Below are 15068 nucleotides of genomic sequence, written 5' to 3' on the forward strand. Positions count from 1 at the left end.
TCCTATGCTTTCCCACTTTGCCTGGCCTCTGAGTATCTCTGTGCCCCCAGCCCCAGCAGGGAAGCAGCCTACCTGGCCCCCACCAGTCTCAACCCAAGGAATGGAAGTCACAGCGGCTGGGCCAGGATGGGGCTGGGAGGGGGTCTTCCCCTTGGTCTGCCCCCATTGCTTCCTGCTGGCTTCCTTTGACGAGCTTCTTCCTCCCCTGCTTCGCTGCCCACTTGGCTGTGAGGACACAAGAAGGCTCATCGGTTGCTATAACAACACCCACCACCTTCCTCTGCACTTAGCCAGGCTCTTTATTCCCTCTCAGAGAATGGATCTGCCTGCAGTGACCAGGCTCCCTTTGGCCTCAGAGTTGGGTTTGAGCAATTATTATTATTACTGTCAGTCGTGTTATTGTTATTGTTGGTTTGGAGCTGCCGTTTACTGACAGCTCACTATGATGACTCAGGATGCTAACTAAGGCTTTACAAGCACCATCTCATTTAATCTTCACAGTGACACTATGAGTCAGGGAATATTGCTCCCAATTTATGGCTAAGGAGAAAGTCGGTATGGTCTAGTTTATAACAGCAGGGGCCCTGTACCTGACTGCCCAGGTTCAAATCCTGACTCTGCTAGATGCTAGCTGTGAGGGCAAATTACATATCTGCTCCCTGCCTCAGTTAACCCATCTGCAAAATAGAGATAATAATGGTGCATGGAGTAGTGCCTGTCATATAGCAAGGGCTTGTCTTGGTTATCCCAGAAGCATTTCCTGAGACAAGGATACCAGCAGAAGTATAGTTTGGGGGAGGTCTGAGGCCGGGAGTAGGGAATGAGGTGGGGAAAGGAAGGCAGCCCAGAAAGTGTGCTTTATTAATTAAGGGACCGCCGTGGACAACTGGAGATGAAGCCTGCTGGGAGCAAGCGAAGACACACGTGCAGCTACAGCATCTCAAGAGTGATGGACTCGGGCTATTTATCCACCAGCTCCCGTCAGCTATAGGTTGAGGATTGCTCCTGGGTGGGTATGAACTCCCCAGCACTTCTGTCTTTCTCTATGGGCTCTGCAAAGTTACTCTGACAGCTGGAGAAAGCCTCCAACCAGGTGATGCAGGTGGCGGCAGCAGGAAGCTGGGGTGGGCATGTATTGAAGGCACCAATGGTGTCTGCTACAAAGCTAATGAACACTTGTCGAATGAATGAACAAAGGAAAGGAAACTGCGGGTCGGTCGGTCGCCAGAATGCACCACCCCAGCCCCATCCACAGATGTCAACGGTCTAATCTCATCATGAATATGACAATATGTTATGTTACATGGCAAAGGGACTTTGCAGATGTAATTAAATTTACAGACCCTAAAACAGGGAGATTATCCTGGTGGACTCAATCGAATGACATGAACCATTAAAAGCAGACTTTCCCTGGTTGGAGTAGGAAAGGAACCACAGGAGAAGCTGGAGGGTTTCATCAAAGCATGAGAAAGACTTGACCTGCATGACAAGGAATGTGGGTGGCCCCAGGAGCAGAGACTAGCTCCCAGGTGACCACTGGCAAGGAAACGGGGCCTCGGTCCTACAGTCACAGGATCTGGATTCTGCCTACAAGCTGACTCTACTTGGAAGCGTGTTCTTTCCCAGAGCCTCCAGGTAAGGGCCTGGGCTGGCCGACACCTCTATTTCAGCCTGTGAGACTCTAAGCAGAATAGCCAGCTGAGCCCCCTGGACTTCTGAGCTACAGGCTGCGAGATAACAAATTTATGTTGCTTTAAGCCACCGAGTTTGTGGGAATTCGTTACAGCAGCCCTAGGAAACCAGCACAGAAACTAAGGCTCAAAGTGCGCCAGTGACCTGCTCGACGCCACACAGCCAATAAATGACAGGGCTGGGATGTGGACACAGACTTGCTCATCTTCAGTTCCCAGGTTCCTGACCTCTACGTAGTGCTGTCTCCTGCTCCTTGAGGGGAAGGAGGGGAGAAGGGAACCCTGAGAAAGGGGAAAGGGGGAGAGTGAGGAGAGCCCAGGTGAACAATGTAGCATCAGCCAAGAGCACAAATTCTGAGCTGGACGGGTTTGTGTTTCAAGTCTGCTCTGTAACTAATTAGTTGGGTCACTTGGGGCAAAATCACGCTGCTTCCCTAAGCCTTATTTTCCTCATCTATAAAATGGGGATGATACTCCCTGATGGAGGACATTGTGACGGTTAAATGAGATTGTGCTTGTACAGAGCTGTGTGTAATGCCTGGACGCAGGAAGCGCTCAGTAAACTTTACCTGTTATTATAGTCATGTGTTCAGCATCTATTTTGTGTCAGGTGCCTTAGAGGTGCCCCAATGCACACGACCACTCTCTGAGGTAAGTACTGTTGTGCTCACTTTACAGATGAGGCAACAAGGCTCATGGAGATGAAGGGACTTGTCGAAAGTCACATAAATGGTGTCAGTGCTGGACTCAAACCCAGCTCTGCTTGGGTCCCAGACCCTGTGTCTTTCTCCTGCACTTCCCGGCAGTCCTGACCTCTCTGTTCGGGGCCTGAGCAGTGAGCCTGGGGGACCATCAGAGCCTTCCTCTCTCTGCCCTGAGCGCAGCCATGTCAAGTCCAGAGGTTCGCAAAAAGGTTTCACCTCCCAATTTCATTTTGGTCTGGCTGATTCACGGTCCCTACCTGGTGCCAGAACAGGGCCTCCTGGCTTCACGAAGCAAACACTCAGAGGGTCCTTGGCTGTGTCACACCCTGTCCTGGGCACTGGGGGGCACTTAGCTCGGACAGCCCTGGGCACACCCAGCCCTTGAAGAGCACCCAGTCTCATGAAGGAGACAGACATGGGGATAATGACAGCACCACATGCCCAGGTTATAATCCAGGTCTGAACAGCGGGTGGTGATGACGATGGTAATAATAACACACTGTACTGGGATTGTTTTCAGAGCTGGCTAGTGAGATAATAGAAATTCAAGAGGAATAATGCAATGCCAGGGCATCGTATGTTTGTGAGAGGTGATAGGGATTTAAGAAAAAAAAGGAAGGAAATAGGAATGATTTGGAAAGGGTGTTGAAATTTAGACTGTTTCTAGAGGAGGCCTTACAGAGAAGACCCATCTAAATGAAGCCCTGAGGAAGTGATGGAGTGAGCTGTGAAGATACCTAGGAAGAGCTCCCCAAGGACAGGCAAGAGCCAGCTCAAAGCTCCCAGACGGATGTTAACTCAGCACGTGAAAAGATGCTCCACATCATTTGTTATTAGGTAAATACAAGTTATTCAAAGCATGGTATTGAAGTCTCTGACATTACTGAGTTTTCTGTTTCTCCCTTCAATTCCGTCAGTTTTTGCTTCATGTATTTTAGGACTCTCTTGTTAGGTACATATATGTTTATAATCGTTACATCTTCTTGATGCATTGACCCTTTTATTATTATAAAATGTCCTTTGTCTCTACTAACAGGTTTCTTCTTAAAGTCTATTTTTTTCTCATATTAGTATAGCCACTCAAGCTGTTTTGATTATGGTTTGCATGATAGAGCCTTTCCCATCTTTTTATTTTCAACATGTTTTTTTCTTTGAATCTCAAAAAACAGCACAAAGTTGGACCATAGTAGGCCTTAAAACAAGTCTTTATACACTTTTAAAAGATTGAAAATCATATAAAACATGTCCTCTGGCCACAGTGGAATAAAATTAGAAATCATCATAGCTGTAAATACCTACAAAAAAGGAGAAAGATCTCAAATCAATAACCTAACTTTACACCTTAAGAAACTAGAAAAAGAAGAGCCAACTGAACCAAAAGCAAGCAGAAGGAAAGAGGAAGGAAGGAAAGAAGGAAGGAATTATTAGAGCTAATAATTAAATTCAGGAAGGTTGCAGGACACAGGATCTGTATCTGAAAATCAGCTGTATTTCTGTGGACTAGCAATGAATGGGCCAGAAGTGAAATTAAGAAAACAATTCCATTTACAACCAAAAGATTAAAATACTTAGAAATAAATTTAACAAAAGAGGTGAAAGACTTCTTTTACACTGAAAATTACAAAGCACCTTTGAAAGTGACCAAAGACGTAGATAAATGGAAAGACATTTGTGTTCATGGACTGGAATACTTAATACTCTTATGATGGCAATACTGCCCAAATTTATCTATGGATTCATTGCATTCCCTATCAAAATTATAGTTGCCCTTTTTTTTTTTTTTTTGCAGAAAATAACAAGCTGATCCTAAAATTCATATGGAAATGCGAGAGACCCAGAACAGTCCAAACAATCTTGAAAAAGAATAACAAAGTTGGGAAGAATCAAACTTCCTAACTTCAAAACTTAATTCAAACCTATCAAGTAATCAAGACTGTGGTGCTGGCATAGGGTAGACATACATTTGGAATAGAATTGACAGTCCAAAAATAAACCTCTGTCTTTATGACCAATTGATTTCTGACAGGGTGCCAAGACAATTCAACAGGAAAAGAAAAGTCTTTTCAACAAAAGGTACTAGGAGAACTGGATATCCACACGCAAAATGAATCATAGACACACATGTAAGAGCTAAAACTGGAAAACTCTTAGACAGAACATAGGTGTTAATTTTAGTGACCTTGGATTAGACAACAGTTTCTTAGATATGACACAAAAAGCACAAGCAAAAAAAGAAAAAAATAAATTGGACTTTATCAAAATTAAACCCTTTTGTGCTTCAAAGAACACCATCAAGGAAGTGAAAAGACAATGCACAGAAAGGGACAAAATATTTGCAAATCGTATATCTAATAAAGGGTCTAATGTTCAAAATACATAAAAACTCTTAGAACTCAACAGTAAAAGACAAATAATCCAGTTTAAAAATGGACAAAGGACTGAATAGACATTTCTCCGAAGAAAATATAAAAATGGCCAATAAGCACATGAAACAATGTTCAACATTTGGGAAATGCAAATCAAAACCACAATGAGATACCATTCCACATCAATTATGACGACTATAATAAAAGAGGAAAAACCAGCAACAGCAAGTGCTGACAAGGATGTGGGGAACCTGGAACTCTTATACATTTCTAGTTGGAATGGAAGTGGGGCAGCTGCTATAGAAAACAGAGTGGCAATTCCTCCAAAAGTTAAACACAGAATTACCACAAAACCCAAAGATTTCACTCCTAGGTATATGCCCAAGACCTGAAAACGTATGTTCACAAGAAAACCTTTACACAAATGTTCATAACAGCGTTATTCAAAAAAGCCAAAGAGTGGAAACAACCCAAATGTTCAGCAACTGATGAACTGATAAACAAAATGTGGTATATCCATGCAAAAGAATATTATTCAGTCATAAAAAGGAGTGAAGTACTTACACACGCTCAACATGGATGAACCTTGAAAATATTACGCCAAGTAAAAGAAGCCAGATAGAAAATGTCACTTATTGTATGATTTTACATATATATATATATATACATACATACACATATATGCCAGAATACGCAAATTCAGATTCCGAGGGTAGATTAACAGTTGCCAGGAGCTGTGGGAGAGGCGAGTTTGGAATGACTGCTAGTGGGTACAGGTTTCCTTTTGGATGATGAAAATGTTCTGGAATTAAATATTGGGGATAGTTGCACAACCTTGTGAATATACTGAAAACACTGATTGTGTACTTTAAATGTTATATAGTTTAATAAAAACAATTAAAAGAACAGCATGTATACCCAGCACTTGTATTAGGACCCTTTTAGCTGCGGATAACAGAAATACAACCTCCACTAATTTAATCAGCAAGTTTACTGGCTCGTGAAACTTGGAGTCCAGAGGCAGAAGGAGCCTTCAGGATTCATTGATCCAGTAACTGAATGTTGGTATCATGAATCCTGACTTGTTAAATCTCTCTGCTCGTAGCCCTCAGTGTCAGATTTTCTTCAGGCTGGTAGTAAGATATCTCAAGTTACTCCGGGCATCACCTCACAAAGCACCATCCAAGGCAAAAAAGAGAGCTCATCTTCTTAAAAGTTTTCTCTTAAGAAAGGGGAAACTTCCCCCAAAGCCCCCAACAGACATGCCCTCACAGCTCACAGTCAGAATTGGCTCATGTGCTCATCCTAAGGCAATCAATGCAAACAGGGATAGGATTACTTTCAGACCACTGAGGTCCAGTCTGGATTTTGGGGTCCAGCAGTTGGCTGGGTGGGGAAGGAGTGGATATCGAACGTAGTAAGAATTAGGAAAGAAGGGGAAAACGGATGCTTGATAGGAAACCAAGAGCTTAATTAAGTTATCTCAACAGAATATGACTGATTCAATTTTTATAAATTTGATTAACCTAATATTAATATATTTAATCAATGAACTAGAAAGAAGTGCATGGACAATGTGGAATCCAGTATTCTCTACAGAGATTTAAGATGTAATAGTACCAACCAAGGATGCATCATAACCTCCATCCTCACTGCAAGAGAATCTCCTGAGAGGTTCCATCTCCCAATAGCTGGAAATCCCCTAGCAAGAGACCTTAGCTACAGAATAAGAGGAACACTTTGGAACTACCTACGCGTGTCTCAACAGCACAAATGAGTTGATTTCTAATCATTCCTCTCTAAGAAAGGGTGATTTGCAGAATATTTCTCTCCTATTTATAAATGGAAAAATAGTTAACAAAAATAAAAATAAACACATTTTTAAAAAGTAGGCAAGGGAATTCCCTGGTGGTGCAGTGGTTAATAATCCGCCTGTCAATGCAGGGGACACAGATTCAAGTCCTGGTCCAGGAAGATCCCACATGCCGTGGAGCAACTAAGTCCATAAGCCACAACTACTGAGCCCACGTGCCACAACTACTGAAGCCTGCGTACATAGAGCCCATGTTCTGCAACAAGAGAAGCCACCACAATGAGAAGCCTGCGCACCGCATCGAAGAGTAGCCCCCACTCGCCGCAACCAGAGAAAGCCCGTGTGCAGCAGCGAAGACCCAACGACCCAACACAGCCAAAAATAAATAAATAAATTTATTTATTTAAAAAATAAATAAATAAAAATAGGCAAAAGACTTGAATAGATGCTTCACAGCATAATATATACCAATGGCCAATGAGCATGTGCAGAAGTGCTTGACTTCAAAAGTCAACAGGGAAACGCCATTTCTAAAATTAAAAGCACTGAAAAGCCAAATGTTTGTGACGCTATAAAGCAGCTCAAAATGTCAAATATTGCTGGTGGGAGTGTAGGATGATATGTCCACTTTAGAGAACAGTTTGTTAGTTTCCTAGAAAGTTAGCAATGCCACTTCCATGACCCACCGATTCTTCTCCTAGTTATTAATCCACGGGAAATGAAAACATATGTCCACAGCGTTATTCAAGAATGTTCATAGCAGTCTTATTCATAATAGCCAAAAAGTAGAAACAACCCAAACGTCCCTCAACAGGACAATGGAGGAATAATTGCGGTGTATTCACACGATGAAATACCACTCAGTAAAAGACGGGAGTCACGACTGCTGCCTGCCCAGCATGGACGAATTTCACAGATAAGATGTTGAGTGAAAGATGCCAGACCCCCAAAAGTACATACTGTGTGGTTCCATTCATAAGATGTTCAAGAACAGGTACATCGAATTCATGGTGATAGAAATCAGAACAGTGATTGCCTACAGGGGTTAATCAGAAAGGAACACGAAAAACCTTCTGGGGTGATGGAAATGTTCTATATGCTGAGAAGTGTGTTCATTACACAGGTACACATTTATCCAAATTCACTTATTGGCACACCCAAGACTGGTACATTTCAGTGTATGTAAATTTGACTTCAATTAAAAGAAATGAAAAAGCTGAGAGCCAGAAGTTGTGACTGGAGGGAGGGTGTCTGGAGCCAAATGGGAAGAAGCAGGGATTCAGGGCTCAAGAGTTTGCCTCTGATGTTCTGGGCCCTGGGGACATGCAGGGGTGTGTGGCTCAGCCTTTGCTGCATGTTCTGGGGACACTGTCTCCCGTTACCCTGCTGTGCAGCTTTGGTGGCTGAGTCAACGGAGCTTCCTGAAACACCTTGGAGAGTTTGTCTCTGAGGAGAGGCTCAGGTGGAGGCACAGCAGCCTCTGGGTCTCCCTGCCTCCGATCCTGAAGCAACCAAGTGTGGGGAGGAACATCCTGCACAGCCCCCGCTTTCCTGAGCAGAGCTGGACGGAGGCTTCTGAGAAATCTCATTTCAAGTGCCTGCTGCCCGCCCAGTCCTGCTCCATGATTTCTCACGGCTCTGCATGGGTGATGACTCAGTGCGGGGGAGGGAAACAGGCACGGCGCTCTGCCCGAGGAAGCCTGGGCTGCAGCTGGGGGAGGAGAAGCTGCCCATCCCTGCCAGGACTTGGGGTTTCCTCTCCTGATCTGTCTGCTGTCCATTCTGTCCAGGCAGGATGAAGGAACAGAAAGGGCTTGAACTTTGGGGACAGACTAAGCTGGGGCGGGGGGGGGCATCCTATTTAAGCCTCAGTTTCCTGTTCTGTAAAATAGGGTGGGGGTATCTTAGGACATTGGGTGATTTATTGAGGAAGAGCACTTAGGAAAAAGCTTTAAGGAGTGAGGGAAACAGGATAGGGAAGCGGGGAGCCAAGTGGGGAAGTGGCCACAGGTAAGGTCCAGCCTTAGCCTGATCCACTGTGGGCTGTGGGTTGTTCATGTCACAGAGTTGTTACCCACTCCAGATGCATCCCCATGTCAGCATTGACTGTGCGGTGCTCTTGAAAGGACGTAACCACCTGGTGAGGTTCCTGTCAACAGACGGCAATTCTCTGGAGAAGGGGGGTGGCTGTGAGCTCTTGGCAGTCAACGTGCTGGAGAGTGGACATGCTGGCCTGGCGACGGAGACCTACTGGTGCTGGGACCCCAACAGCAACTACTCTAGGGGTAAAATACCCGTTGCCCAGGGCTTTTGTGAGTTCACACAATAGGCAGTGAAGAAACAGTAACTATTTCTTAGCTGCGTGAGAAAGTGTACCCAGTACCATAAATGTGTACGCTCTGCCTACTGCAGATTCAACATGTTTTAGGGATCAGGGCAGAGTGAGACCCCAATATCTATGTATCTAAGCATGAGCAATACAAAGAAACACTTAGCAGATGCGAACTATTGTATATAGAATGGATAAACAACAAGGTCGTACTGTACAGCACAGGGAACTATATTCAGTATCCTCTGATAAACCATAATGGAAAAGAGTATGAAAAAGAATGTGTGTGTGTATATATATATATGAATCACTTTGCTGTACAGCAGAAATTAACACAACATTGTAAATCAACTATACTTCAATACAATAAATTAGAAAAAAAAAGAAACACAACAGCCGGAAGTTGGCAGAGCAGTTGTGTCCTGAAGACCCCCTTTTATTCCTGGATCACAGGAAAGTTTGGGGTTCCCAAGGAAAGTAGCTGGAGCAGTGTGGGGGACCCTTTAGGGACCTGGGGCAGTGGCTGCCTACCATCTGGCCTTACTGCCTCGCCACATAATTTCGCCTTCCTTCCATGTACCTAGAAGATCTTCATGCACACCTACCTGAGCCTCTGGTCATCTGTATCAACTCCTCCCCTTAACATTTCTCTATTTTGTGCTTCTAAGAAATTGAGAATTGACCACTAGGTACCACCACCTGGTCCATCCAACCCAAGACTCTGCTTTTGCTGGGGCTTTCCAGAAACAGTGAGTGGGAAATGTTCCTGGGATGTCCACACTTCCTCTAATAGTGTACGTCATGGGAGGAAAGAGCAGTGACTTTAGAGTCAGACACACCTGGGTTTCACTCCAGCTCTGTCATCTGATGGCTGTGTGCTCTTGATCAAGTTGCTTTACCTCTCTGAGCCTCAGATTCTCCCTCTGTAAAAATGTGTAAATTAATGTGCTTGCTCAGAACGGTGATTAGGAAGATGAAGAGCCTCATCACGTGAGGTGCTCAGCACACAGTAAGCCCCTGATAAGCACTGACTCTTTGCCGCTTGTCTCCTCTGGAATGATGTCATGTATTTGGTCCTGTCACCCCTGGGGGAGCAGATTTCCTACGGTAACCACCTGCACTAGGGGGTCTGGCTTGTTTAGCCTAATGAACTTCTTTACCCTCTGGGAAGAGGCCCTCATCCTGTCGGTTTCTGGCCCCCGTTCCAGGAACTGCCCCACAAAGCCTCAATTCTTTCCTCTCAGCTGTTTCTTGCATCTCCCAGGAGACTATCTCTTTTACGAGCATCGTCTTTGTTCCCTCATCTGCACTTTTTCCTTGTAAAGATGGTTTGGCCAAGGTGGTGCCTTTGCCAGTAAGCTGTGTCTTTTGTTTGGAATCCTGGTAAGATGGTATGGAGCCCTAGTGGAATTTGCCATCACAGAGGAGGACTTGAAAGGGGCCAGTGGTCGGGTGCCTGAGCACCTGTTTCCTCCCTGTACTAGAGGTGTCTCTGCAGGTGAGGAGGGACTTCGAGGTCTAAAATGTCAGGGCACAGACAGAAATATCCCAGCCTGACCTTGCGGTAGCTAACAACTAAAACGTGTCTTTTGACACAGTCTGGGGGTTCAGAGAAAGTAGGAGAGAGACCCAAGCATGGAGGGGCCCTGCCCTGAGTTCTGGGACTGTCACATGCAGGGGGAGGGGATCTGGGTTCAAGTTCTGGCATGGCCACTTACCAGCTACGTGATGTAGGGCATTTTATTGAACCACTTTGTGCCTCAGTTTCCACTCCTATAAAATGGGTATGATAATGACAATGAGCCTTTTTCCCCAACACTGGCTTCTTAACTCCTTTACATATGTGCATCGTCACTTCTATAATAGCACCTGCTTTCCCTGGGGAGAAACCCCTGCACACCCAAGCCCTGTGTTTGGGAAAGATTGGCCTTAACCTCCAGGCTTCAAGTTGGGCATGTATTTCAGCCCTAGCCTATGAGCACATTCTACCCTCACACCCTCCTTGATAGTTCAGATATGGATGCTAGACCCCTGGGGGCTCAATGACACTCCAGGGCTTCTGTTGGAAGTTGAAAAACCGGAAGGTCTCTTTCCCCAGGGATTTCAGAGAGATTAGGGTTTCTGCTCAGAGCCGCTCATGGTCATTTTGCCTCCACAAAAGGAGAACATGATTGAGAAAGAAGCCGACACAGAGCCAGGAGATGAAGAGACAAAGGTTCTTTTTTTTTTTTAAAGTATTTTTTAAAATTTATTTATTTATTTTTGGCTGTGTTGGGTCTTCATTGCTGCACACGGGCTTTCTCTTGCTGAGGTGAGCGGGGGCTACTCTTCATTGCGGTGCACGGGCTTCTCATTGTGGTGCTTCCCTTGTTGCGGAGCACAGGCTTTAGGCACGCGGGCTTCCGTAGTTGTGGCACATGGGCTCAGTAGTTGTGGCTCACGGGCTCTAGAGCACAGGCTCAGTAGTTGTGGTGCACGGACTCAGCTGCTCTGCAACATATGAGATCTTCCCAGACCAGGGCTCGAACCCATGTCCCTTGCATTGGCAGGTGGATTCTTAACCACCGTGCCATCAGGGAAGTCCCGAGACAAAGGTTCTTGATAACATCCATTGAACGCCTGGATCCAGCTGGGCCTGAAGATCAGCCTCAGGGTTTTTAATCACTGTTTTTTGCTAAAGCCAGTTTCTGCTGGGTTTTCTGTCCCTTGCAGCTGCAGAGTCCTTCAGCCGTATTGTATATACAATAGTATTATACATCCCTCTCTGGTTGTTTGGAGAATTAAGGGAGACAAGCCATGTGAGGCTCTTAGCACAGGGCCTGGCATGCAGTAGGTACTTAATAAATGCCCCTTTCTCCCAGGGCTTCAGTTTTCTCATCTGTCAGATGGGTGCATTAAACTATATCCTATCACTTGTTAGTGGAGGTAGAGACCCTGAAGGAGAAGTCTGGGCAGTTTTTTTGTTGTTTTTTGTTTGTTTGTTTTTTTGCGGTACGCGGGCCTCTCACTGTTGTGGCCTCTCCCGTTGCAGAGCACAGGCTCCGGACGCACAGGCTCAGCGGCCATGGCTCACGGGCCTAGCCACTCTGTGGCACGTAGGATCTTCCCAGACCGGGGCACGAACCCGTGTCCTCTGCATCGGCAGGCGGACTCCCAACCACTGCGCCACCACGGAAGCCCTGGGCAGTTCTTTTAAAGTAACAATGAAGCACTGTGGTAGGAAGAGCAATGGTCCCACACAATGTCCACATCCTAAACCCTGTACCTGACAGTAAGTTATGTTATGTGGCAAAAGGGCTTTTGTAGATGTGATTTAATTAAGGATTTTGAGATGAAGAGATTCTTCTAGATTATCTGGGTGGGTCCAACCCAATCACATGAGTTCTTAAAAGAACGTAAGAATTAGGTCAGAGAGATGCAACATTGCTGACCTTGAAGATAGAGGAAAGGGGCCTTGAATCAAGGAATGTGGGCAGCCTCTAGAAGCTGGAAAAGGTAAAGGGATGAATTCCCCCTATATCCTCCAGGAAAAAACGCAGCCCTGCCCACACACTGATTTTAGTCCAGGGAGAATGGCGTCAGACTCCTAACCTCTAGGACTGTCAGATAATCCATTTGTGTTGTTTTTAGCCACTGAGTTTATGGTAATTTGTGTTAAAAAAGAGACAACAGGCCCAAAATGGAGTCACTTATACTAAGCTCCATGTCACCAAACTGAGACTTACTATCTAATTTAATTATAATTTCAGACTCTCCCAGGAATAGAATCTTAAACCAGTCAGGAATGACCTGGTCAGCACTACTGAACCTGCCTGATAGAAGCCTGTGCCCCCACTAAAGGAAGGTCACCTTGCATATCCAATTGCTTTGTGCTAGTATAACTTCCTCGTCCTGCTCCCTTCTCAAAAGCCTTTCATTTTGTACAGCTCCTCAGAGCCCCTTTCCGTCTGCTGGATGCGACACCACCTGGTTCCTGAATCACTGAATAAAGGCAATAAGATCTTTAAAGTTTACTCAGGTGAATTTTGTTTTTTAATTTTGTAGCAGCAATGGGATCTGGAGGAAACTCCCAACAACTTTGGGGGCAACAAGAAACACAGGGAGCGGTACCCACAAATGCTTTTAGTTCTCTGCCTTTCTTGCCATTTCCAAGGGTTCTCCTTGGTACAGAGCTATGTTCTCTTTGCATTGAGCCACTGATGTAATTGGCTTTCTAGCCCAGGGCAGGTCAGCTTGAGTTAGCAGACAGTTCTACTAGAATCCAAGTCCCAAGCTCTTGGCCCAGTCCCTGGTTCCACTTTGGGAAATGCTGCTGGTTTAGTCCGCAGTGCCCCATTTGACTGGAATCCCAGTCCACAGTCCCCATTTGTTGGGGATGTGCTGGTTCAGTCCTTTCTCCGGTTCTACACTGGAATTGCTGGTGGTGCACACAGGCCTTCTGTTGGCCAGTCCACAGTAACAGCTCTTTGGTTACTGCTGGTGTGTTAACATGCACAGGAGGGAAAGGCTATTTCTAATGGGAATCTCAGAAGCCAAAAGCTGCAACACTGGTGGACATGGACTGAGTACTTCAAAGCTGTTAGAGCACTCACCACCTAACTCCAGGACTCCTGTGTTAGAATACGTTGATCACAGAATGGGTTAGAGTAACACTAGGTCACTCAACATCCTCAAGAAAATTTCCACGCAGCGAGGTACACTGTAAAACACCACACAATCCCCGACCCAGGGGCACATGCTTCTTAGGTATTTATTTGGGTAATGGGATCCTGCAATTCCCAAGAACCGAGCACACCTTCTGGCACACCCGCTTGTTTATGTCTAAGAACTGTGGTCCCAGGAGCTGTGGATACCCACAAAAATGGCAGAATCTTACCAAGACAACCTAGAATTATAATGGCCTTTATGAGGAATGTTCCAAGACAAGATCAATTAAGAAATGCACTTTAAAACAAGGGCTCCCAAATCAAACAAGCAGAATAGGTTACCTAATTTAGTTGTCATGCAGAAGCCTCCAGAGGGCTTCAAAACTACAAAATAGTTTCATTAGAAGAGTCACTGCCAAAAGCTAATGAAAAATTAAAGATGTAAGATGCACATAAAATAAAAGACTATGACATAACTCAGGCCACTCCCCTCCACCCCTCTTTATCTGCCATCTTCACCAAGCACCCTGGCCAAGGCTGGCGGGCTGGACGTAGCCAGACGCTGCCCTCTCCTCAGCTTCCTTTCACTTCTGCTGACCGTGGGCCCTGCCCAGGGCTGGAACGACTTAGACAGAATATTGTTGTGGGATGCAAAAGCTCTTACCCTCCACTAGGACCGCTACACCACTTCTCGTGGGTCGGCTCCAATCCCACAGTGAAATGTACTGGAGGCGTAGCTGGATGGGATGCTTATACCCCCAAATTCATACCGTGTCACAACACAGGGTGGGATGGTTACGGTGTACAGTGGGAATGTAAGACTGATTTAGATATCAAGTACAAATTTGGAAAAACTGCCAGGCTGTAAAAGCTATGAATCCTCTGAAGGTACATACTAAGAGGCTCCTATACCTTGGAGTATAACTTAGATCACATGGAACCTGGCCTGAAGAAATTGAGAGAGTCTAGGGAAAACCATGGCTTTGACTCTTTATCTGATTATTATAAGAAGTTGTACTCCCCAGACTCATGTGGCATCAGTGGACCGATTACCATCGTGGTGCTACTTGCTATTGACTTTGGAGTTTATATATTGCTCCTTAGTGATGGTCAAGATTCTCCTCCACCATATTCTGAGTATACTCCACATTCCCATCATTATCAGAGGTTCACCAACTCAGCAGGAGCCCCTCCTGTGGGCTTTAAGGCTGAGTTCACAGGTCAGCATGGTGCAACCTCTGGTTTTGGCAGTGCTTGCATGGGCAGCAAGGAAATGAACATTCAGGACCAGGGTTCTGGACTGGCTTGGGAACTGGAGGAATATTAGAATATTTGGCAGCAATAGAGCAGCAACACCCTTCTCAGACTCATGGTACCACCCGTCTCACCCTCCCTCATACTCCAGCACGTGGAAGAGCCCTGCTTACCACTTCTTGGAGGCACAGGTCGCTCTTTGGCATATTCAAGCTCAGAGACCAGACCCAGAACAGCAGCAGGATATGGTGGTACTAGAAGATGA

The 15068-nt window shown here is 45.5% G+C and overlaps 1 pseudogene; it reads left to right on the top strand.

Moving 5' to 3' along the window:
- The window catches only part of LOC115844101 (store-operated calcium entry-associated regulatory factor-like), a 62951-nt pseudogene extending 47883 nt beyond the window's left edge, over window positions 1-15068 (top strand).

Source organism: Globicephala melas, chromosome 11 (genome assembly GCF_963455315.2).
Source record: "Globicephala melas chromosome 11, mGloMel1.2, whole genome shotgun sequence".
NCBI classification, from domain to species: domain Eukaryota; kingdom Metazoa; phylum Chordata; class Mammalia; order Artiodactyla; family Delphinidae; genus Globicephala; species Globicephala melas.